Below are 23,895 nucleotides of genomic sequence, written 5' to 3' on the forward strand. Positions count from 1 at the left end.
AGGAAAATTCCCTTGTCTCAAAAGTAAGGAAAGTCAACTAACACAAATGAAAACCATTGGAGATATAAACAGTCAGGAATTTCAAGAGGTTGAGAACGAATACAGGTGCACAAATAACCAGGTGAGGAATGAAACAAGGAAACGGATAAAAAGTAGAGAACGGTTAATTGCAAGATATGCAAAAGAAAACCCAAAATTATTTTGGAAATATGTCCAAGAGAAGTTAACAAGAAGAGTTGGTGTACCAGAACTCAACATGAATGGTGACAGTATGACCAAAACTAAGACAGATAAGGAAAAGGGGGACGTATTAGCTAATCAGTTCAACAAAGTATTCACAGAGGAACCAGACGGAGATGTGCCAAATCTTCCACTAAAGCAAGTACCTGAAATGACAAGTGTGGAGATCTCATTAACGAACATTAAAAAACCCATTAAAGCCATGAAACAGAATAAATCAACTGGACCGGACGGACTGCATCCTAGGATAGTGAAGGAAGGAGGAGAGCAACTGGCAGAACCTCTCAAAATACTATTTGAAAAATCATACAGTGCTGGACAACTACCGTTGGATTGGAAAAATGCAAACATAACTGCCATATTTAAACAAGGAAGCCGTTGTGACCCTGCAAACTACAGACCAATAGGTCTCACAAGTATTGTGTGTAAATTGATGGAGTCACTAGTCAGAGAGAAAATCTTGAATCACATGAAATCAAATCAACTATTTAGCAAGAAGCAGTTTGGATTCTTACCTGGTCGATCTACAGTTCTTCAACCAATAAAGGTGTTGGATAGATGGACTCAGATATTAGACGAGAAGTAGGCAGTGGACGTGATTTACAGTGACTTTATGAAGGCCTTCGATAAAGTGCCACACAGGAGACTTCTAGAAAAAAATAAGAAGCTACAACATTGGAGAAAAGTGTTTGCAGTGGATTGGTGCTTTTGTGGAGTTCAGAAAACAATGTGTAGTAGTGAATGGCCAAAAATCAGAATGGCATGATGTGAAAAGTGGTGTCCCTCAGGGGTCTGTGGTGGGACCTTTATTGTTCATCCTTTATATTAATGATCTCCCCGAAATATTAAAGAATGGAAGTGAAATATACCTGTATGCGGATGACACCAAAATCTACAGACAAATTAAAACCCAGGATGGCATGAAACTTCTTCAAGAGGACATAGACTGTATGAGGGAATGGTCGGAAAAATGGCTATTATTAAGTCATCCAAAAAAGTGTAAATCCATGTGTATTGGAAATTGTAATGTAAGAAATAATGGATATAGCATGAATGAAAAGATAACAGAAACAAGCTCTGAAAAGGATATAGGGGTAATAATCGACAACAAGTTACAGTTCTCAAACCATCTCGCAGAAAAGGTAAATAAAGCAAATAGGATTGTGGGTCTAATCAGAAGAACCTTTGTATCTCTGGATGAAGACATTTTTAAGTCGCTCTATGTGGCGCTAGTCAGACCACACCTGGAGTATGCGAACCAAATATGGGCACCGTATTTGCTGAAGGACATAGAAGCTGTAGAAGGAGTGCAGAGAAAAGTGACCAGGCTGGTACCAACACTGAAGGAATTGAGCTATGAAGAGAGGTTGAGGAAACTGAAACTACCCACACTATCGTATAGAAGGGCACGAGGTGACATGATAGAAACATTCAAGATCCTGACAGGAGTGTACGATCCGGAAGTATGCCAAGATATTCTTGTGCTATGGGAGAATGGTAGAACCAGAGGACATCCTATGAAAATAGTGAAGTAAAGGTCAAAGTTGGATAAAAGGAAGAACTCTTTTTGTAATAGAATAGTAAATAATTGGAATGCATTACCCCTGTATGTGATAGACTCTAAATCAGTTATTAAATTTGAGAGTAATTTAGATAAAGCATGGAGTAGCCAAGAGTTATTATATAACTATAGAGCCAAAATTCAATATAGTAATATTATTCAAATTGACACCACCACCACCACCACTTATTCACTTAAGAGTCCAGAGCTGGATACACAGGCCTGAGCTGGTCCTCTTCCAGAAGACTACTGTGAGTTACTGTGAGTGAGTTATAACCTAGCAGCCAACAGGGGGGTTCGCTCCCCTGGACCCCCCCACATGTATGATGTAAAATCTTTTTCTTTTTCTAACCTCAACCCCCCCTGCTAACCAGGGGGGCCCCCCACACATGTATGATGCACCGTAAAATCTTTTTTTTTTTTTTTTTTTTTTGGTGGGGAAAGTATTTAAACTACTCTAACCTAACTTTACATAACCTAACCTAACCCCCCCACATGTAGGATGTGCTGGAAATCGGTTCCTTTGGGTGGGTGAGCATATTTACACTACTCTAACCGAACTTTACAAGACCTAACATCTAACAGGTGGGCTTTGACCCTCGACCTCCCACATGTTTGATGCGCTCGATTAATCCCTGTAGGGAACTGTGGTTTTGGTGGTGGAAGGCCAAATCACTGAAAAATAGGCTTCCAAAATGTCCCTAAAAAAATCCCAATAATAGGGAAAAATCCCTAGTCTCAAAAGTAAGGAAAGTCCCTAACATATACTCTTGTAATTTATTCCAATATAACCTAGCAGCCGCCGCAGCGGGTCTGTTGACGAGTGTCGGGCATGTAATTGATGGTCAGCATAGTGGAACCACCCACCCCACCACCGCTGCCTCCCCAATCTGTAGTTGAGCAACTCTTGGTAAATGTCATGTTTCATATGTCATATTAGCAAAAGGAAAGAAACTATACACTGCCTTCATGGATTTGGAAAAAGCTTATGACAGAGTCGATTGGATTGCATTGTGAGATGTTTTAAAGATTTATGGTGTGGGAGGAAAACTGCTTAGTGCAATAAAGTCTTTCTATGAGGATGCATCTGCATGTGTCAAAATTACTGGAGAAACAAGTGAGCATTTTGAGATAATAGTGGGCTTAAGACGAGGGTACGTCATGTCACCATGGTTATTCAATATTTATATGGATGGTGTTATTAGAGAAACTAACATGTTACCTGCGATGCGACCCACCGGTGGGTTATCAGCTTTTTATATTGTTGATATGACCCAATCGTGGGTCATAAATTTGTTTTCATATATGTCATGTTTTCTTTTTATTATTGAAAGGAATGGATTATATAGTTAAATTACAGTAGTCAGCAGGTGTAGGTGGCCATAGAAAAATGATAGATAAATAATATTGAAAATATTTCATTATTTCATTTATAAAAAAAATAATACAAAAAAAGACTTTATTTTTGTGTGACATTTTCCTGATACATATAAAAATACATATTATCTTCTATTTTTTTTCATTCAGAATAACATGGAAAACTTTCCTATAACAAATAATGCAAATAGCTCTTTCATAAATGGAATTTTTCTGGCTAGGCTTCAGTGATGTTTTTGTCAAATTTCCTTTTTTTGTGAAATTCCTTATATAATCTGCTGAACAAACTATGACAAGAAATCAATCAATGGTGAACATCATAGATCTTCTATCGTATTGATAAACACTAGTAATGTTGGCCAAATCTTCCCTTCTGATGATGATGAAGCTCTCACACAGAGTTCTTCCTCTCCTGGGAATGGAAAGGAGTGCTGTGTTATTATCATGTTTTTCCAACTACAAAAAGATGATACAGCTAAATCATCAACAAAGTCCTCCTCTTCCTCCTCCTCATCAGTCACTTCATTTTCAGAATCTTTTTTTTTTTTCTTACATATCCACCTGTAGCACCAGTAGACTTTCTTCATGGGCCTGGTGGTCGGCCCAAGCCCGTCAGGGCTCAGGCGATTTTTCATAGTGGTGCCAGTTATGCTTGGCTCATGCTGCCCCCCAGAACTCATTCTTGATTCACTTGGACAGTTTCTTCTAGAGTCCAGGTTGATGGGTGGTCTTCAGGACAGCATGTGGGTAGTCTTAGGCAACTCGGCGGTGACTAAAAAATCCCAGGTGGTAGCGTGGGGATTCGAACCTACGCTGTCCATGGCCCGGTGAATGCGGGGCCCACACGCTAATCACTCAGCCACCGCCTACCCTATATCAAGAGATTGGCTATCAAAGGAGCAAGGAGACTGTTTCATAACGCGGATCATCAGAGTCCTCATTTGGGCTTTCTTCTCTCTCCTCTGTTGAACTAGGATGACCATAAAAGCTTGCATTATTTATTTTCTCCATCTGAAACAAAGCGACAATAATATATAAACAAGCTGCTAGGTATGAAAAGTTCAGGTATGTAAAGACACGCACATAATATTGACAATTAAAGTATGTCCACTGGTGGGTCATATCGCAGTAATGTCATATATTCCTCTTGGTTTGCGATACGACCCACCGGTGGGCGAACTGTTTGGCATAGCCAATGTGTTCAGGGGTACCACCAAACAACGCTCACCTTCTCTCGCTCCACTGGGTTGAGCCGCACTGAAGTGAGGGCAAATTGTTCGGATCGCAGTACTGGAGAGTTCGCCGTGCTGCCAGCCGCAGGCAACGTGTTAAGGGCAAAGTTGGAGAAGTTGGAGTAAGACTGTTCGATGAGGGAAGGAAGTGGGTACTGAATTCGATACTGTTTGCTGATGACACGGTGCTCATTGCAGAAAATGAAAGTGACCTACAAAATTTGGTCAGTGTTTTTTATAGTGTCTGTAATAGGAGAAAGCTGAAAGTAAATGTCAACAAAAGTAAAGTGATGGTTTGTGAGCGAAGTAGAAGTGAGGTTGTAGATTTTGTATGCCCATATAGAGTGGGAATTGAATGTGAAAAAGAATGCAAAATAATTTTGAATGGTGAAGAAATGGAGGAGATCAATGAGTTTAAGTACCTTGGATCAGTTATGTGCAGTGACGTACCGAGGGGGGGGGCCATGGGGCCATGGCCCCCCCCCCCTTTTGCAAAGAAAAATAATATTGAATAAATAAATGTTACAGGAAAATAATAGGAATATGTATATTAGTATTACGATTACGAATGTGTGTGTGTGTGTGTGTGTGTGTGTGTGTGTGCGCGCTGAGTTGAGAGCTCAGTGGCACCGAGTGACCGAGTTATTTCCCCTTTGGTTTGGTTTTGAGTTGATGGTAGGATATAAGGTGTGCTCTGAGTGAAAAAAAAAGAAAGTAAGATGTTAAATGATGGATTCATAAAATTATGTGTAGAGTGCGATGTCAAGCTGTCAACTGAAAGCGGCGGAGGGGTGTTTGTAGCAGGAGCGGGGAGACAGGAAGAAGAGGAATACGAGATTGGGATGGCTCTGGCAGAGAGAGAGAGCACGAAAGTCGTAAGTGTGCCTTCTCTCCTTCTTGCCTCTCAGATTTACTTGATTTTAGGTGTAAGGTGCAGTCAAAGTGATTGGAGGACTATATAATTACCGCAGTAATCTTGTGCCACAGGCCTCACGCCTGAGATGCTAGGCGAGTTTTTAAAATTTTTGAGTTGTCGGATGCAATTTTCTCGCCTCATAGTATAGTGTATGGCGATTGTGAATATGTTGTGACTTTGCTGGTGAAGGTTTCCATGGCAAATATGATCATATTGAAAAGATATTTGCATGGAAAGATATTGTTGTGCTGAGTTTTTGTGTTCGTGGGAATCCCGTAAACAAACGTGGGTAGTTCACGAGTCGTACAGCTAGTGGACGCAAAATGTTATTGTAAAACCTGGTTACATTTGACGAGCATAGAAAACCACCAAAAAATTACGAGTGAAAACACCGTCATCACTTGCTGAATTGAAAGTCCAAACAATCTAAACTGATACCTCAAATGAAGCCCACAGCCTAAGGATTACTTTAGGCATTTGGGTTTGAGTCTTGGTGCAAATCCAGATTTTTAAGAAATTTATTTATAAAATTGTACGGGCTGTGAACACCTCGTGTACGAGCCGTGACCCCCTGGTCACAAGCTTTACAGCAATTGAAAAAAAAAAAAAATAAAACCTTCCTCTGGAGATAAAATATTCTCTAGGGAAGCTCAACAGATACTCATAGAGGAAGACCATTTCCTGAGGAGTATTATGCACTCTTTGTTTTGCTTGTTAGGACAAATACAGATTTTTAATGAATATTTTCCCACCAGTAGTACGGGTTGTGTCCACCTCACCCTACATCTTTGTTGTACTGTGTGGCAAAGTTTATACATTTTTTACATATACCTTGCTCTGTCATGTCAAGATATGACCAAAGAAATTCAAACAGTTTGTTCATCTGAAAGATGACCTGGTAACGTTTGTTTATGCCCTCACATATACTGTCAATTACCTCGTAAAACACATCTTCCTTAGACCTATCTACTTCTGACTGTTCATTTGTAGCTTCACTAGACAACTCATCAATGTCATCACAAAAACACTTTCTTTTTCGTTTCCTAGTGACTGAAAATTGTGGGTTAATGTTCATGGAAGTTGCAACAACTGCTGCTGCTTCATTAATTAAATGCCATTTCTTTCTGAGATTTTTTAATTCATTTTGTAGATCCTCTAAATTCCTTACTTCTATGTCTACGGTAGAATCTTGAGCTTGAATCACTTGATTTTTTTGATCTTTGGAGCTTAGCACCTTAAACCAAAAAGCAGCCATGAAGAGACACTCAAAAGAAGACACATACTTAATTGAAGCTGCTACATCTACCTTTGCCTTACTTGATAAACATTTTGCTCAGCTATTTCTCTAAGTGCAGAGATAATATTTGGTAAATGGCATGCAAAAGGTCTGACAGTGGCTACTCTATCTGTCCATCTTGTTCCACATAAACCATGAAGAGATTCCCCAACGTGACCGGAAGAGATTATTCTGCCTTATCAATAATCGAAATGCAAATAAATAGCAAAGTTTAGTGACTGAGAAAACAATTTAAAGGGATGACAGTCGTGCTCACAGGCTGCCTGCTGAGAGGCAACTAAACCACGGGTAATTATCACTTCAAATCCAACAGCACGAGAGAGTTGGCAACTAGTTTATTATATAGGTCTAGCTTGGATACTTTATTTTTGGCAAATTTTTAAAAGTTTTTGACGCGATTCGAGTCAAAAGCTCAGATGTAGACGATTCCATTTTGACGTGAATTGCGTTGTGGTGTGTGAATAGTTTAATCCATCTTATATATGGTAGTAGCCAAAATTAGGATGAAGGAGAAATGGGAATTCATAGGGAATGGGAAGAAGGAAAAGGGTAGGAAGGAACTAGCAAGTGAGAAATTGCATGACAGTGGCCACAGGGAGTTGTATAGGAGGAAAGTGGAGGAAATACTTGGAAGTGCAAGAGCAGGGAAAGAACTCAGTGAAGGAGTGAATGAGGGCAGGGCAACTAAGAAAGTTGTCGGGTACAGGTCGTGTGGAAAAGGAAAGAAAGGGAGTGCATGGTGGACGGATGAGATAAAAGAGGCAGTTGAGGAGAAAAGAAGGAACTACAAGAAAATGTTACAGAGAAATGTGACGGAGGCGGCGAGAGGGAGATGGAGAGAAAGTACAGGGAGAGTAAGATGTTGGTAAAGAGGCTGGTTAGGGAAAGTAAAGAGAGAGTGGATGAGGATTTTGGTAGGAGAATTTCAGCAAAATACCAGGAGAATAAAAAACTTTTCAGGAAAGAAGTTAAAAGAGAAATGGGGGGAAAAAATTTGTAGCATGAAGAGGAAAGATGGGGTGCTGGTGAGAGGGAATGAGGAGATAAGGGAGGTGTGGAAGCAGCACTTTGAAACTGTAATGAATGAGTGTGTGGGAGGGAGAACAGAAGTGACTAGTGTAGGAATAAAGATCAATGTAGGGCAGCCAGATCCACAGGGGAGGGTGGAGAGAGGTGAGATAGAGGAGGCAATGAAGAAGTTAAAAGAAGGAAAGGCCCCTGAAGCTGATGGCATAACAGCAGAAATGTTGAAGTATGGAGGAGGTGTAGTTGTGGAATGGATGTTATGGATATGTACCCTGGCATGGGAGCAGGGTGAGGTGCCAGAGGACTGGAGAAAGGCTATTGTTGTGCCGGTGTACAAAGGGAAAGGGAGCAGAGGTGATTGTAATAGTTACAGGGGAATAAGTCTACTCAGTGTGGCAGGAAAAGTGTGTGGAAGGGTTTTAAATGAGAGGATGAAGAAAAATAACTGAGAAAAGTGTAGGTGATGAACAAGGGTTTTTAGGAAAGGGAGGGGTTGTGTAGACCAAATATTTGCACTCAAAATGTTGGTTGAAAAATACATAGAGAAGGAGAGCAAGCTGTTTGCTGCATTCAAGGACCTGGAGAAGGCATATGACAGGGTTGACAGGAAGGGGTTGTGGGATGTTCTAAGGATATATGGTGTGGGAGGGCATTTGCTGGAGGGAATCAGATCCTTCTATAAGGATACGAGTGCCTCTGTACGCGTGAAGGGTGAGTTGAGTGAGTTTTGGTGTTGTTGTGGGTGTGAGACAGGGGTGTGTGATGTCACCATGGCTTTTTAATGTGTACATGGACGGTTGTATGAGAGAAATGAAAGCCAGAGTAGGGGAGCTTGGTTCAAGCCTGAACGTGAGAGTACGAAGGAGTCATTGGTGGCAGGCCTGTTTGCAGATGATACAGTGTTGATAGCAGAGAATGAGGGGATGCTGCAGAGGATAGTGGATGAGCTTGACAGGGTGTGTTAGAGGAGAAAGCTGAGAGTGAATGCTGGAAAGAGTAAGGTTATGGTATTTGAGAGGGCGAGAGAACAGGTCATTGATTTTGCAAAGCCGTACAGAGTTAGAGCAAAGGGTACAACGAAGTGTTGGATAGGGTTAGGGGAGGAGAGAATGGAGGGGGTGACTGAGTTTGAATCTTTCAGGACAGTTTTATGTAAGCATGGCAGTATGGAAGGTGAGGTGAGGAAAGAGCAGTGAAGGGCAGACAGGTAGTAGGTAGTAGTAGGTAGTAGGAGAGCTATGAAAGGAAGAAGTGTGAGCATGGAGGTAAAGAGGGGAATAAGGAATCGTATTATCCTGCCAACTCTGTCTTATGCATCAGACATGGACATGGAATGCAGCACAGCAAATGAGAATGTCAATTGGAAATGAGTTATATAAGAGGTGCATGTGGTGTGTCAGGATGGGATGGACAAAGTAATGAAACTGTGTATGAGCGGCTTGGTATGGGTGCGACAGCGAAAGGAGTGTATCGAGTGTGGAGTGGGTGAAGCGTGGTTTATTGAGATGGTTTGGACACATGATGAGAATGGGGGAAAAGGAATTCATGAAGAGAGTGTATGAGGGAAGGATTGAGGGAGGGGGTATCAGGGGAAGACCACCTGTGAAGTGGATCAATAGAGTGAGTGAGTACTGGAGCCAATGCCGGATTTATGTATAAGCAGACTAAGCACCTGCTTAGGGCACCAAGGCTCTGGGGGCACCAGGCTGTCTGGGCAAAAAATAATGGTGATTAAAAATATTATTTAAAAAAATGTAAAACCTGGTTTGCCAACTGTTCGCCAGAGTGATTCTCTAACACAAGAAATGATAAACATGTTTTAACTGGTTTTTGCATCAAGTGGTGAGACATAACAGTGATTAAAAATAAGGTGATAATGACAGAGGGTACCTGCCCAGGAGCTTCCACAAGTTAGGGGCCTCCATAATTTAGAAGCACCAAAATAAGTGAGAATTTTGTATATGAACTCAAGCGTTGACTTGAACGTAAGTTACATCAGGAGAAAGAGAGAGAGAGAGAGAGCAGGTTGCAACACTCGATCGTTTCATTGTGCTTGTTTTACGAGATCATTTGTGATACATTTACGGTGGGACCCGACGGAAAAATCGCCCAGGTTTTTTCCACCCCACCCGTAATTGAACCGGGCCCTCTCGGTTGTGAGCCTAGCGTGCTACCCACTACACCATGGGGATCCCAAAAGAAACCCTCAATCTAGCATGCTTTTTTACAAATGCTGCATATCAATTCAGTTTTCATTAAATTATGTAAAATATTGTGCACTTTCATTTCATTATACCACTCGGTCATCATGGTAAGCGAAAAGTGAGTTAGCATAATTTTAGCGTAATTATATATTCCATTTAGCATATTTTTTGTAATGTTAGCATAATTTCGAAGCAAGTCTAGCATATTTTCGTCAAAACGATTTGGCAACACTGTCCTTGGTGATTATTTACCCACGCAGAGCCCCCACCCAGTGACCACTAAGCTCTTGATGCAGGTAAAAGATTGTTTTTCTTACCTTCCTTTGTATTGTTTCCATTGTTTATCGTAATCTGTCACTCTATTAATATGTCAAGAACCGGTAGGGTGTATCAATATGGTGCAACAGTGATGCATTAGGAAGAAATTTCCGTAAGAGTATAGTTTATTCAAGCGAAATCTCAGTCAAACATGCGTGTTCGGTTGTATATATATTCCTCGTGTCCAGTTATTATGAGGTTAATTGTAAATTTTAGCACGTCTTCTCCGACATAAAATAGTTGTAAATTTGAATGTGCTTTTACATCTCCCATAGAATGTCATACAAGTGGGAAAATTACAGGTTTATGTGGCTATTTCTCGATGGCGGGCAGATGGCTGGCGGATATATTTTTATTTCTAGATATTGTTTCTTAATTTTTCATGGTCTTTTTATATTAATTATTGTACATTTAAAGTAAATTTCGGTCAAACTATACAATAGCGCCTCCACACGAAAATGAATAATTTTCATATGCATAGAAAGTGCGTGTCATGCATGATGCACAGCTTGGTAACGTTTTCACAAATGTTTCTTATGAATTATATTTTCATTAGTTGATCTTGCTGCCCACTATTATATTTCGTGTCAATAAAAGCATTTTCCAATGCACCAATGGTATTTATTTATTTATTATTTATTTCTGATGTGTAATAAAACATATTATGTGTTATCCTTGTGGTATGGGGCACCATGTTACCGGGTGTGCTTAGGGCACCAGGATACCTAAATCCGGCCCTGACTGGAGCGAGAGAGTTGGAAGTAGCAGGATTGAGTGTGCTGGGAAGATGTGCCAGAACAGGGAGAGATGGAGACACTTCTGCTGTGTCCACCCCCCGGAGGGAAGTTCTGGTGAGGAGTAAGGCGTTGGAGATGTAGATAGGTAGATAGATAGATGTTTAGGGCTGTTCCAGACTTCCCCTGTCACTGCCTTCATAAGCTGGCTTCCATTCTGTTCTGCATTGCATATTTTGTATTGTTGAACTTTTGTTTCATGCCTCGAGAGTCGAGAGTAACGTTTGTTGCATAGCTTGCTGCACCAAGAACTTTTCTGCAGACAGTTTTTATCCTTTGCTAGATGTCCATTTGATTTTGATTTCAAATTACTGTGCTGATCCCATTATAACACATAGTAGTAAAACTTCAGATTTCCAAAAGGTCTTTTCTATTGATAATTCACTACATTCTCTTGTTGCATGAGCCATTTTTCTACATATATTAATATCATCTTTTATATGTTTCTTTAAGTACTCCATTTTATCATTTATGGTTACCTTCAATTATTTCATACCTTCAACAACCTTGATACTTCTCACGCTCTCTGGTTTGTTTCTTATGTTTGAAATTATACATTTATTTCTATCTCTATTGATATTCAGTGTGCAGTTTGCTGTCACCTTCATTAGAAAGTCATAAGGCATAGCAGAATGCTGGCATGTATATCACTTCATTTTTGTATCCCATCCTTGTTTCTCAAAATTTTATAGTGACATCTATTACTATTATAAGTAACTGTGTAAACCTCATGCAGCCCTTACATATGTCGCTGGCAGTGGTGGATCCAGGGGGAGGCGGGGGGGCTAAATTGCACCCTTTCAAAAATTCACAGAGATCTTGGGTTTTATCATTCCTGAGAACACTACTACTAGCCTACTAATTATAATGATAATAATAACAACAATACGTACTACTTCTACTACTATTGCTATTACTACTTCCAGTGAAACTTATACATATGGAACGGACACTTGCCCCAGCTTTGTCATTAAGCCGCGAATTTTGAAAAATCAACCGCTTTGGTGCGAATCGCCACAACTCCCTTATTTCTGGGGCTACAGAAACGCTATTGGTATCAATCGACGGTAAAATGCACAGGCTATATTTTTGTAATTAGCGACCGGGCTCGAAAACCGACTCGAAAGGGTCGAAAATCGAATAAATTCGCAAAAAAATGAATCGAAAAATAACGTATTTTTGAGCTCCCAACCTTGAGACGAATGAGACCCACTCATTTTTTGAGACTTTCAAAACACTTATTTAACAAATGATTTATCCCTGCCAATGTAATTTCTAAAATGGTATATAACATTTCCCTACTCCCAGTAGTTTCGTCGCTAGATCTCGAAACGTAAACCCTGTTGAGAGCGATTTTGACGAACTCCAGACATTTTGCCATTTTTGTCTAATGTGGCCTTGCTATTGCCTCTAGAAGGCTGTAATTTGGCATGTAGCCCTTCTTGGCAATGTAGTTTGACCAACTCGAAGGATATTGTGATGGCTTGATTCTACGTTCGTCGTCGAACCGTCACAAAATAACCTGTTTTTCGGCCCTTTTGCCGCGATTTGGACACGTCTATTTTGTGACGGCTCGACGACGAACTTAGAATCGAGCTATCAAAATATCCTTCGAGTTGGTCACACAGCATTGCCAAGAGGGGCTAAATGCCAAATTACAGCCTTCTAGAGGCAATAGCAAGGCCACACTAGACAAAAACATCAAAATGTCTGGAGTTCTTCTAAATCGTTCTCGACAGGGTTTACATTTCGAGATCTAACGACGAAACTACTGGGAGAAGGGAAACGTTATGCACCATTTTGGAAAGCACATTGGCAGGGATAAATCATTTGCTAAATACGTTTTTTTTTTTTTAATTCTCAAAAAATGAGTGGGTCTCAAGGTTGGGAACTCAAAAATACTTTTTTATTTTTTTTATTTTTTTTATTTTTTTTTGCGAATTTATTCGATATTCGACCCTTTAGAATCAGTTTTCGAGCCTGGTCGCTAATTAAAAAAATATAGCCCTTGCACTTTGCTGTCGACTGATACCAATAACTTTTCTGTAGCCCCAGAAATAAGAGAGTCATAGCGATTCGCACCAAAGCGGTTGATTTTTCAAAATTCGCGGCTTAATGACAAGGGCGCCGCTAAATCAAAAGAGAAAGACATCCATTACTTGAGATGTTTCTACTACTACTACTACTACTACTACTACTACTACTATTAATACTATTTATACTAATACTAATACTAATAATAATAATAAAAGAAATAATAAACATACAAAACAAATAAAAGAAATTGCTAACATTATCGTATTAATATTTGTAAAAAAAAAAAAGTGCGCCTAGATGCGCCAGATGGATTTGATATATATATATATATATATATATATATATATATATATATATATATAAGTATATATATATATATATATATATATAGATATATATATATATATATATATATATATATATATATATATATATATATATATATATATATATATATATATATACGTATATATATATATATATATATATATACGTATATATATATCCCCCTTCACCTGGAGCTGGATCCGCCACTGGTCGCTGGTGACCCCAGGTTTACATATTTCATTGTTAACTAGATAAGATGATTGATTGATAAAGATTGGGAGTGATTGTAATTAACTTTGAGTCATATCAAGTCCTATATTAGTTTTTTCTTATTAATAGAATCAAAGGCTATTGTAAAGTCAATTGCTGTTCATATGAACCTCTCTTTTCATTTTTTTGCATCTCCAGTACAGTAATTTAACAAAAGAAAATTGTCATCTGGCAGGGTTGATTGGTTTATATCAAGTTGATTTAAATCAAATGATTTAAATTTTTTTTATCTAAATCTAAGTTTAACCCCTTCAATACAAGCAGACAAAACATAACCTCCATGCCATATCCTGGTTTTACAGACTACGTAGAATAGTCCAATGACCATGACGCACATACAGCGTCTCTAGGATATGGTTCGAGAGATGAAATGACTCATATACTGCGTCATGGTACTGAAGAGGTTAAATTATATATTTTTTTTTAAATATCATTGCTTTAAATCTTGATCTAGATATAGTGCAACAATGTCGAAGGGAAAAATAAACTAATGAAAACTCTTTAACTTTTATATCAATATTTTCAATCAAATTCACAAATTTTTATCAGTTGGTTAGCTCATTATTATTAGCTGGTATTAGTATTTTTTAGGTGCTGCTTGTAGCACCAGTAGGCTCTCTTGAAGGGCCTCTTGGACAGCCCCAGCCTGTTAATTTGAAGGCCAATTTTATTAAGTGGCTAAGTGGGTTATGGGAGGCTCGTTCACCAGGCATAGTCGCCGCACTACATATACTATACTTGTCAGCAATTTACTTTCATGTTGAACAAGTGTATCCTGGCCACAACTTTCATTTTATATCATTTTATAAAACTGAGGATCTTCTACCAGTCTGAATGGATGGTTGTTATGCCTATTACCTTCAAGTTTATGAACACAAGCTCCAGCTAAATAGACATGTGGCACCCTGCTCACTTGGTTGTTTCTTAAAGACAAACCAGAGTGAAGGAGGCTAAGGGACGTCCACAAAGTTTGTGACTTGAGCAACTTGATGTATACTGCCATGAGGTACATTGGATGGAAAAGAGGCCTGCATGGAGACTAGCTTGGAGGGACAATTTGGGTTGGCATCGTAGGATAGAATGAGTGATGTATCCCTTCGCTATATGTCCCTATTGATTGATTGATTGATTATATAGGCAAGGGCCCTGGAACAAAAGAACATGGATAAGGAGGGGCAACTGTAAATGTATTAGTGTATGTACATATCTGAATACTCATACCACCAAATTAAAAGAAAAAAGTGACATCAAAATGAAATTTGAGCAAGCTATTTATTTGTTTATTGGGGGCAGTGATTAGCAGACTTTTTTCCCAAGTAATCTTTTGCTCTTGAGCCGCTTCCTTTACTGTAAAAAAAATAATAATAATAATAAAAAAATTAAAAAAAATCTTATTTAATTCTGGGCACTTAGATTTTTTTTATCCTATTAACAGACTAGGTTTACGTATAATGTTATACCAACATAATGTCATCAAATATTTTAACCGTATGGTACTATGGTATAGTATGGTATGGTGTATGTGCAAATATTTTACTTCTAATCTGTTGGAGAAATCAGTTAGTTTGGATCACTAAGAAGCAGATGAGCATTTCAGGATATAAACTGGAACTCTAGCTTGGTGTCAACAAAATTTCTCAATGTTTATAGTAGACTGAAAAAATTGTCTGTATCTTTCAGATCATGGCGTCAAGATCATGTTCGGTGTGCCTAAACCCTTGGGATCGTGAGGATCATCTTCCAGTGGCATTGCCTGCTTGTGGACACAGCTTCTGCAGGAATTGTCTTGTAGTGATGTATAGAAATGACGAGTGTATTAGGTGTCCCACATGCAGGTCAGTATCACTTGTGCTGCACTAACCTTTCATAGTAGTCACAGTGTTCTTTATTAGAATCGACTACATGTCTAAATCACTCATATCAGGACTCAGTTGAAGTTTGAAGATCTAGAAATTTATATAGTCATTTGTAAGCTAATAATACAAGATACGTGTATACAGTACCCTCCTGAGTTTCGTGCTATCTGAGTGTCGCGATCCGAGAGTTTCGAAGTTAATCCTAAATTCTTACCACCCCGACTTTTGCGCATTATTAACCCAAGTTTTGCTCTGCTTTGACATGTACGGATCATGTCTACTTACCATTGGCATCACGCACGCTACCTTAAAAAGACAGTGTCACACTGGACGTTTTCCTCCAAACATTGGGGAGAGAGAGAGAGAGAGAGAGAGAGAGAGAGAGACTTATTAAATGATGAAGCTAGAGTTGGGGAGAGTGGGAGGGGGTAGGATGTGAGGGACTCCTGTCCAAGTAGAGTCTCAAAATACGTACCTTGGAAAAAGGAAGAAAATGGGAAGAGAGGACGGGTCGTTTTGAAGCCGCAGTTGAAGGTGGCTGCCTTATGATTGGCTGACAGTTCTGAAAACACACTTGTGATTCGCTGGGAGTCCGATGATGTCATCGCCGGCACTCACCCAATCAGCAGCCTCACTGCCATGAGGCGGTGTCACACTGGCCGTTTTCCTCCAAATGTTGGGGCTACGGGCAACGCCTGTACGCCCAACCGGGAGCGAGTTGACCGTTATCCGTAAGCTGGTGTCACACAGGGCCTTTTTCTTCCCACTGCGTTGGTGGCAGGCAGCTTGGGCAACCGGTAACTCCAACTTTTCTGGGTGTGCGTCACACACGGCCAAGGTCAGTTGCCCGCATCCACATCCACAATGTAAACAAAGCACTTGCCTCGTATTGACATGGCGTCGTTTGCTAAAGTAAGGGCTGTCGCGGCTTGTGCTGCCATTAGCCCATTACCCAAGTTATGGACTTATTGCTGCAGTTAAATGGAAGGAAGAAGCGGTTGTGGGTGTGGTGTGCCTGTGGTTCCTCCGTGCCAGAAGTTCTCATTTTCACCACTGTGCATGCGTGGCCAACCTACCCATCTAGACTCCGGCCACATAAACGCAAAGATCGAATAACAACACACACACACACACACACACACACACACACACACACACACACTGGTTAATGCAAGGTGTGCTAAGGCAAAAGAAAAAAAGAGACAAAACATGGAAAAGATTAAAAAGAAATATAAACCTTAGGAATAAAGAAGACTTTAAGATAGCAAGAAATGAATACGTGAAAATAAGGAAGGAAGAAGAGAAGGGATATGAATAGGATATTGTGGAAAAGTGCAAGGAACAACTTAAACTATTTTATAGATTCATAAATGTAAAGATTAAACCAAGAGAAACAATTGAAAGACTGAGCGATGGGAATGTGACAGTCAATGAACCTCAAGACATGGCGGAGTTACTAAACAAAAAGTTCCAGCAAGTTTTTACTAATGAACCAATATTTAATGATCCACAAGAAAACAAGATCAATGTTCATATGGAAAAAGTTACAGTAAATAAAGAGGAGATATATGAATTGTTGGAGGAGCTGGAAGAGAGGAAAGCTGTAGGACCAGATGGAGTCTCAGGGTATATACAGGTAACTCTCGATTTACGCGAGTTTGGTTTACGCGTTTTTTAAATAATGCGGGGTCCAGAATCCAAATAAATGTTTAATTCACACGTTTTTTTCACTTATACTCAATATTTTATGGAGTGGTCACCAGATGTCTCACGCAACTGGACTCACACGGCGCCACGGCCACACAGCTGAGCTCAGTCCTTCCCGCGCGCCACTTGAACAACTTGAACAGCAATACAGTACCCACGCTGCCATGATACTCAACAATAGGGGTGGAACAACTTGAACAACAGTACAGTACCCACGCTGCCACGATACTCAACAATAGGGGTGGAGCAACTTGAACAACAATACAGTACCCACGCTGCCATGATTCTCAACAATAGGGGTGGAACAACTTGAACAACAATACAGTACCCACGCTGCCACGATACTCAACAATAGGGGTGGAACAACTTGAACAACAATACAGTACCCACGCTGCCACGATACTCAACAATAGGGGTGGAACAACTTGAACAACAATACAGTACCCACGCTGCCATGATACTCAACAATAGGGGTGGAACAACTTGAACAACAATACAGTACCCACGCCACGATACTCAACAATAGGGTGGAACAACTTGAACAACAATACAGTACCCACGCTGCCACAATACTCAACAATAGGGGTGGAACAACGAACAACAATACAGTACCCACGCTGCCATGATACTCAACAATAGGGTGGAACAACGAACAACAATACATTACCCACGCTGCCACAATACTCAACAATAGGGGTGGAACAACTTGAACAACAATACAGTACCCACGCTGCCACAATACTCAACAATAGGGGTGGAACAACTTGAACAACAATACAGTACCCACGCTGCCATGATTCTCAACAATAGGGGTGGAACAACTTGAACAACAATACAGTACCCACGCTGCCATGATATTCAACAATAGGGGTGGAACAACTTGAACAACAGTACAGTACCCACGCTGCCACGATACTCAACAATAGGGGTGGAACAACTTGAACAACAATACAGTACGCTGCCATGATATTCAACAATAGGGTGGAACAACGAACAACAATACAGTACCCACGCTGCCACGATACTCAACAATAGGGGTGGAACAACGAACAACAATACAGTACCCATGCTGCCATGATACTCAACAATAGGGTGGAACAACGAACAACAATACAGTACCCATGCCATGATACTCAACAATAGGGGTGGAACAACTTGAACAACAATACAGTACCCACGCTGCCATGATATTCAACAATAGGGGTGGAACAACTTGAACAACAATACAGTACCCACGCTGCCATGATACTCAACAATAGGGGTGGAACAACTTGAACAACAGTACAGTACCCACGCTGCCACGATACTCAACAATAGGGGTGGAACAACTTGAACAACAATACAGTACCCACGCTGCCATGATACTCAACAATAGGGGTGGAACAACTTGAACAACAATACAGTACCCATGCTGCCATGATACTCAACAATAGGGGTGGAACAACTTGAACAACAATACAGTACCCATGCTGCCACGATACTCAACAATAGGGGTGGAACAACTTGAACAACAATACAGTACCCACGCTGCCATGATACTCAACAATAGGGGTGGAACAACTTGAACAACAATACAGTACCCACGCTGCCATGATATTCAACAATAGGGGTGGAACAACTTGAACAACAGTACAGTACCCACGCTGCCACGATACTCAACAATAGGGGTGGAACAACTTGAACAACAATACAGTACCCATGCTGCCACGATACTCAACAATAGGGGTGGAACAACTTGAACAACAATACAGTACCCATGCTGCCATGATACTCAACAATAGGGGTGGAACAACTTGAACAACAATACAGTACCCACGCTGCCACGATTCTCAACAATAGGGGTGGGCTGGTACCGATACCAGTACCGGTACTAACGGTACCAGCTATACAGTATGGTACCAGTACCAGACTGCTCGGTACCGGTACCAATACTAGCCAGTCGCTCATGGTGTCCCCCATTTCTTCCTCACACGAGTGCCTGAGTGCCTGAGTGGATATCTCGGTGATATGGATATTCTCTCTCTCTCTCTCTCTCTCTCTCTCTCTCTCTCTCTCTCTCTCTCTCTCTCTCTCTCTCTCTCTCTCTCTCTCTCTCTCTCTCTCTCTCTCTCTCTCTCTCTCTCTCTCTCTCTCTCTCTCTCTCTCTCTCTCTCTCTCTCTCTCTCTCTCTCTCTCTCTCTCTCTCTCTCTCTCTCTCTCTCTCCACTGAATGAAGTGAATATTCATTTTTCGATAGAATCCTACCTCTTGTTTGATTTACACTGTTTTTGATTTACGCAACCTCTTCAAGGACACAATACTCGCGTGAATCGAGAGTTATCTGTATTGAAAAAATGCAGAAATGAGCTGGTTAGACCAATGTATGACATCATTAAATGCTCACTAACAACTCGTACTGTGCCTAGGGAGTGGCGGAGGGCGAAAGAAGAACCCTGAACTACAGACCCGTATCATTGACCAGTGTAGTATGTAAACTATGTGAGAAAGTGATAAAGAAACAATGGACACAATTTCTAGGAGCATAATTTAACCACAAGTAAACAGTATGGATTTAGAAAGAGGCTCATGTGTGACAAACTTACTGAGCTTTTACTCAAGAGTGACAGATAAAATACAGGAAAGGGACGGATGGGTTGATTGCGCCTACCTAGACCTAAAGAAGGTGTTCGACAAAGTTCCACATACAAGACTGCCATGGAAACTAGAAAATAAAGGAGGATTGAAAGGGAAACTGAAGAACTGGATGGAAAGCTTCCTAAGGGGAAGAGAGATGAGAACAGTGGTTAAGGACATAAAATTGGAATGGAGAACTGTAGAAAGTGGAGTGCCTCAGGGATCGGTATTGGCACCAACAGTTTTCCTTGTATATATTAATGACATGCCAGAGGGAGTAAATAGTTATATGAGCCTGTTTGCAGATGATGCAAAACTGCTATGACATATAAGAAACAGTAAAGACTGCAAAATTCTGCAAGAAGACCTAAACAAGATTTGGAAGTGGAGTACGGAATGGGAGATGAAATTCAATGTGAAGAAATGTTATGTAATGGAAATGGGAAAAAGTGATGGAAGACCAAAATGGACATATAAAATGGGAGATGGTGAAACATTAAAGAAAGTACACGAAGAGAGAGATCTGGGAGTAACAAAGCAAGATAACAAACAGCCAGAGAGTCATGTTAATCGGATATTCGGTGATACATATAACATGGTGAGAAATATAGGAATAGTATTCCACTACATGGATAAGGATATGATGAAAAAATTAATAACCACTATGATCAGACCAAAGTTGGAATATGCAGAGGCAGTGTGGTCTCCACATAAGAAGAAACACATAAAGAAACTAGAAAGAATACAAAGGATGGCAACAAAAATGGTTCCAGAGCTGGAGGGATTGACACACAAGGAAAGACTAATGGAAATGGACTTACCAACACTAGAACAAAGAAGTGAAAGGGGAGACCTAATACAAATCTACAAATTATTGAGGAAAATGGAAGTAGATAACGCAGTTACTACTAAAAGTAGAAACTACCACCAGGAACACCCACCCACCTGCATCCCAGCAGGTGTCGCCTCCCTTTCACCAACACGTGGAGGGCGCGCATACAACTGATGGCGGCTGTGTGTGTGTGGACACAGGCGAGTGTGCGCCGGGCAGCGCGGCGTCACAGCGGCCGCCATTGTTTGTAAACACTGGCAGGTGTGGTGCATGTGGTGGTGCGTGGGCCTATTACCACACCAAAAGCTACAAGAATTAATTAATAAATAAGAGGTTGGCAGGACATGTTACTTTTTAGCCCAACTTGCCCTATGTTTTTTTTACCCGGATTGACTATATAACCTTTTCTCTCAGCTGACTTCTCTCTTCCAACTTCGAAGGTAAACACTAAATGTGCAACGTTAGAGCTGGGCGATACAGACCGCATATATGCGAATTTTCATCCGCGTTCGGTGGGGGGTGTTGCAAATACCCTACCTGCGAATAAGCGAATCCGTGAACGGTGAGGCCGCGGACGGCGGGGGGCTTCTGTATACAGTACTGTCTTCAAGTTTGCGATAAATAGGTCGGCGTTGCGGGTCACAAACGTTGAGATTGCAAACTTTGAACCATTATTCTTATGGCGAAAATTGAAAACCGTCGACATCTCATCTGAAATGCCAGGCCGAAAGCCGATGATAGAGAGAGCCGGAGCCCCCGTGCCCACGCAGCCTAGCGCGTTCCACGGAAGGGCTGGAGACACGCCGGTCCGAGCTCTCGGCACTAGTGGTGAGAGGGCTCGACTGCCACCGCGAAATGCGAGCCGCAGCACACCGGGCCATTGTCCCCACATTGCATGAGCGTGTCCCTCCTGCGACCGGCGCTGTGTTAACCCCACAGAGGATCCCTGCCACTGCCCCGCTGCACGGGCTTTAGCGCGGACGGCGGAGGGGGATAGGGAGTGAAAAAAGAGCGCCACGCTGGGGCTTTGAGGGCCCAAACGACATGGGGGTAGAAGTGTGGGTGGGACCAAGGATGAGAGACATATAAAGGATAGCTCGCTAAGCATTTGTCTTTCCCACAATGCACCGCGCTCGTGACGTCACATGTAAACAGAGACGTCACTGGAGACCCACATGTGTGGCCGCGGCTCCGCTGGATTGAAGTTTCAAAGAACACCACACTTCACAATATGATGTGTAAATCCTTGAATAAAACCAAGATTCAAATGAGACTCTTACTGGCAAGGGTCTCCAGCACGCGTCACTGCCGTGATGTCATAGAACACATGACGTCATGGCTGAGTTGATGAAGTTTCACTGAACTATTGGCCGCGGCCACAGGTGTGGGTCTTCAGTGACGTCATGGCTGAGTTGATGACGTTTCACTGAACTATCTTTAGTTGGATGGGACCGCGGGAGTGAGGTGAACAATGGCAGTGGGTCGCAGAATACAGTGTTGTTGTGGTGATGCCGCAGTGCGCCCTGACGTCATGACCCCCTCCGACCCATTAACTAGAACGGAAACCACCACTTTCTCACGTGCGCCACCTGCAAAGTTCGGGTCATATCGCAATTTCAGTTTTCAATCGCAAACTCGGTGAATCGCAAACTTGAAACTCGCAATCCTGGAGACAGTACTATGTATATATATATATATATATATATATATATATATATATATATATATATATATATATATATATATATATATATATATATATATATATATATATATATATATATATATATATATATATATATATATATATATATATATATATATATATATATATATATATATATATATATATATATATATATATATATATATATATATATATATATATATATATATATATATATATATATATATATATATATATATATATATATATATATATATATATATATATATATATATATATATATATATATATATATATATAAAAAAAAAAAAAATTAAATGTAAAGTTTTAATGGAATAAAGTTACATGAAGGGACTTCAAACTTTGTATCTTGACTTAACATTAAGAAGAACTGAAAAACGTATTGTTTTGGTATGAAAATCAGGTACTGAAAATGTTACTAAAATAGGAAAAATGTTCAAAATTTAAAAAAAAATTTCATAAAAAATTATCATCCGATGGCTTCCAAACTTCTTGTATGGCCTCCCAGGTCCTGTGATCCACTGCACAGGTGATCACTAAAAAATGCAACAAACAATATCCTAGGAACATGTACAACACCCTGTATCACCAACCATGGGTATGCTGCACCCAATGTAGGCCTACAACAAAAGGTGAGCAGAGAGTGAGACAACGTGACCTTCCCTACACTGTCAAGCAGGCACATGAAGCTACTGAGGAGGTGGGTACCCTCAGAGCACGGAACCATACACAATGGCAATGACAATGGCGCTTGGTACCTCATACCCATAGTTAGCGTTCTATATATATATATATATATATATATATATATATATATATATATATATATATATATATATATATATATATATATATATATATATATATATATATATATATATATATATATATATATATATATATATATATATATATATATATATATATATATATATATATATATATATATATATATATATATATATATATATATATATATATATATATATATATATATATATATATATATATATATATATATATATATATATATATATATATATATATATATATATTCACAATATAGATGTATTATTGAAATACTTTTGTCCCAGGCTATATCATGGTCATAGTTACCCAACAATTTTGAAATACTTTTGTCATTATATGATTCATTTAGAGCCCCCTTACCCAACCCTGGGGTTGCCAAGCGTTTTTCCTGAGGTTGCCAAGACCTCAAAATATCAAACATGGTGTTATTGTATTACAATATCATATATACAACTAAACTAGTGGGGTCGCGGTCATGTCTAGAGGTGCATGATTGGGGTTGCCTTAAAAAAAGGTTGGGAACCACTGATTTAGAGTATGATTAATGACTTTAATTATAGCAAACACACACATACACACACACTGATCGATGTTGCCGTATGGAATTCATTGTTGTAACTATTAACTGCTATGATACACCACGTTCTTTATTGTTCCTTATGGTAATCTTGATGTTTATCATATCAACGTCATTAAGAAATAAAATGAAAATGGAAAATAGTAACCACTGATATTAATAAGATTGAACGGACAGCATGCTGCCCTCCCTT

At 40.0% G+C, this 23,895-nt stretch overlaps 1 long non-coding RNA gene across 2 annotated transcripts in view; it reads left to right on the top strand.

Moving 5' to 3' along the window:
- LOC126997899 (uncharacterized) overlaps positions 1 to 23,895 on the top strand; it is a 75,176-nt gene that overhangs the window by 735 nt on the left and 50,546 nt on the right. For both annotated transcript variants that reach the window (XR_007752449.1, XR_007752448.1), the window contains exon 2: positions 15,280 to 15,434. This is a non-coding gene — a long non-coding RNA (uncharacterized LOC126997899). The remainder of the gene's footprint in view (positions 1 to 15,279; positions 15,435 to 23,895) is intronic.

Source organism: Eriocheir sinensis, chromosome 13, assembly GCF_024679095.1.
Source record: "Eriocheir sinensis breed Jianghai 21 chromosome 13, ASM2467909v1, whole genome shotgun sequence".
In the NCBI taxonomy this organism is placed as follows: domain Eukaryota; kingdom Metazoa; phylum Arthropoda; class Malacostraca; order Decapoda; family Varunidae; genus Eriocheir; species Eriocheir sinensis.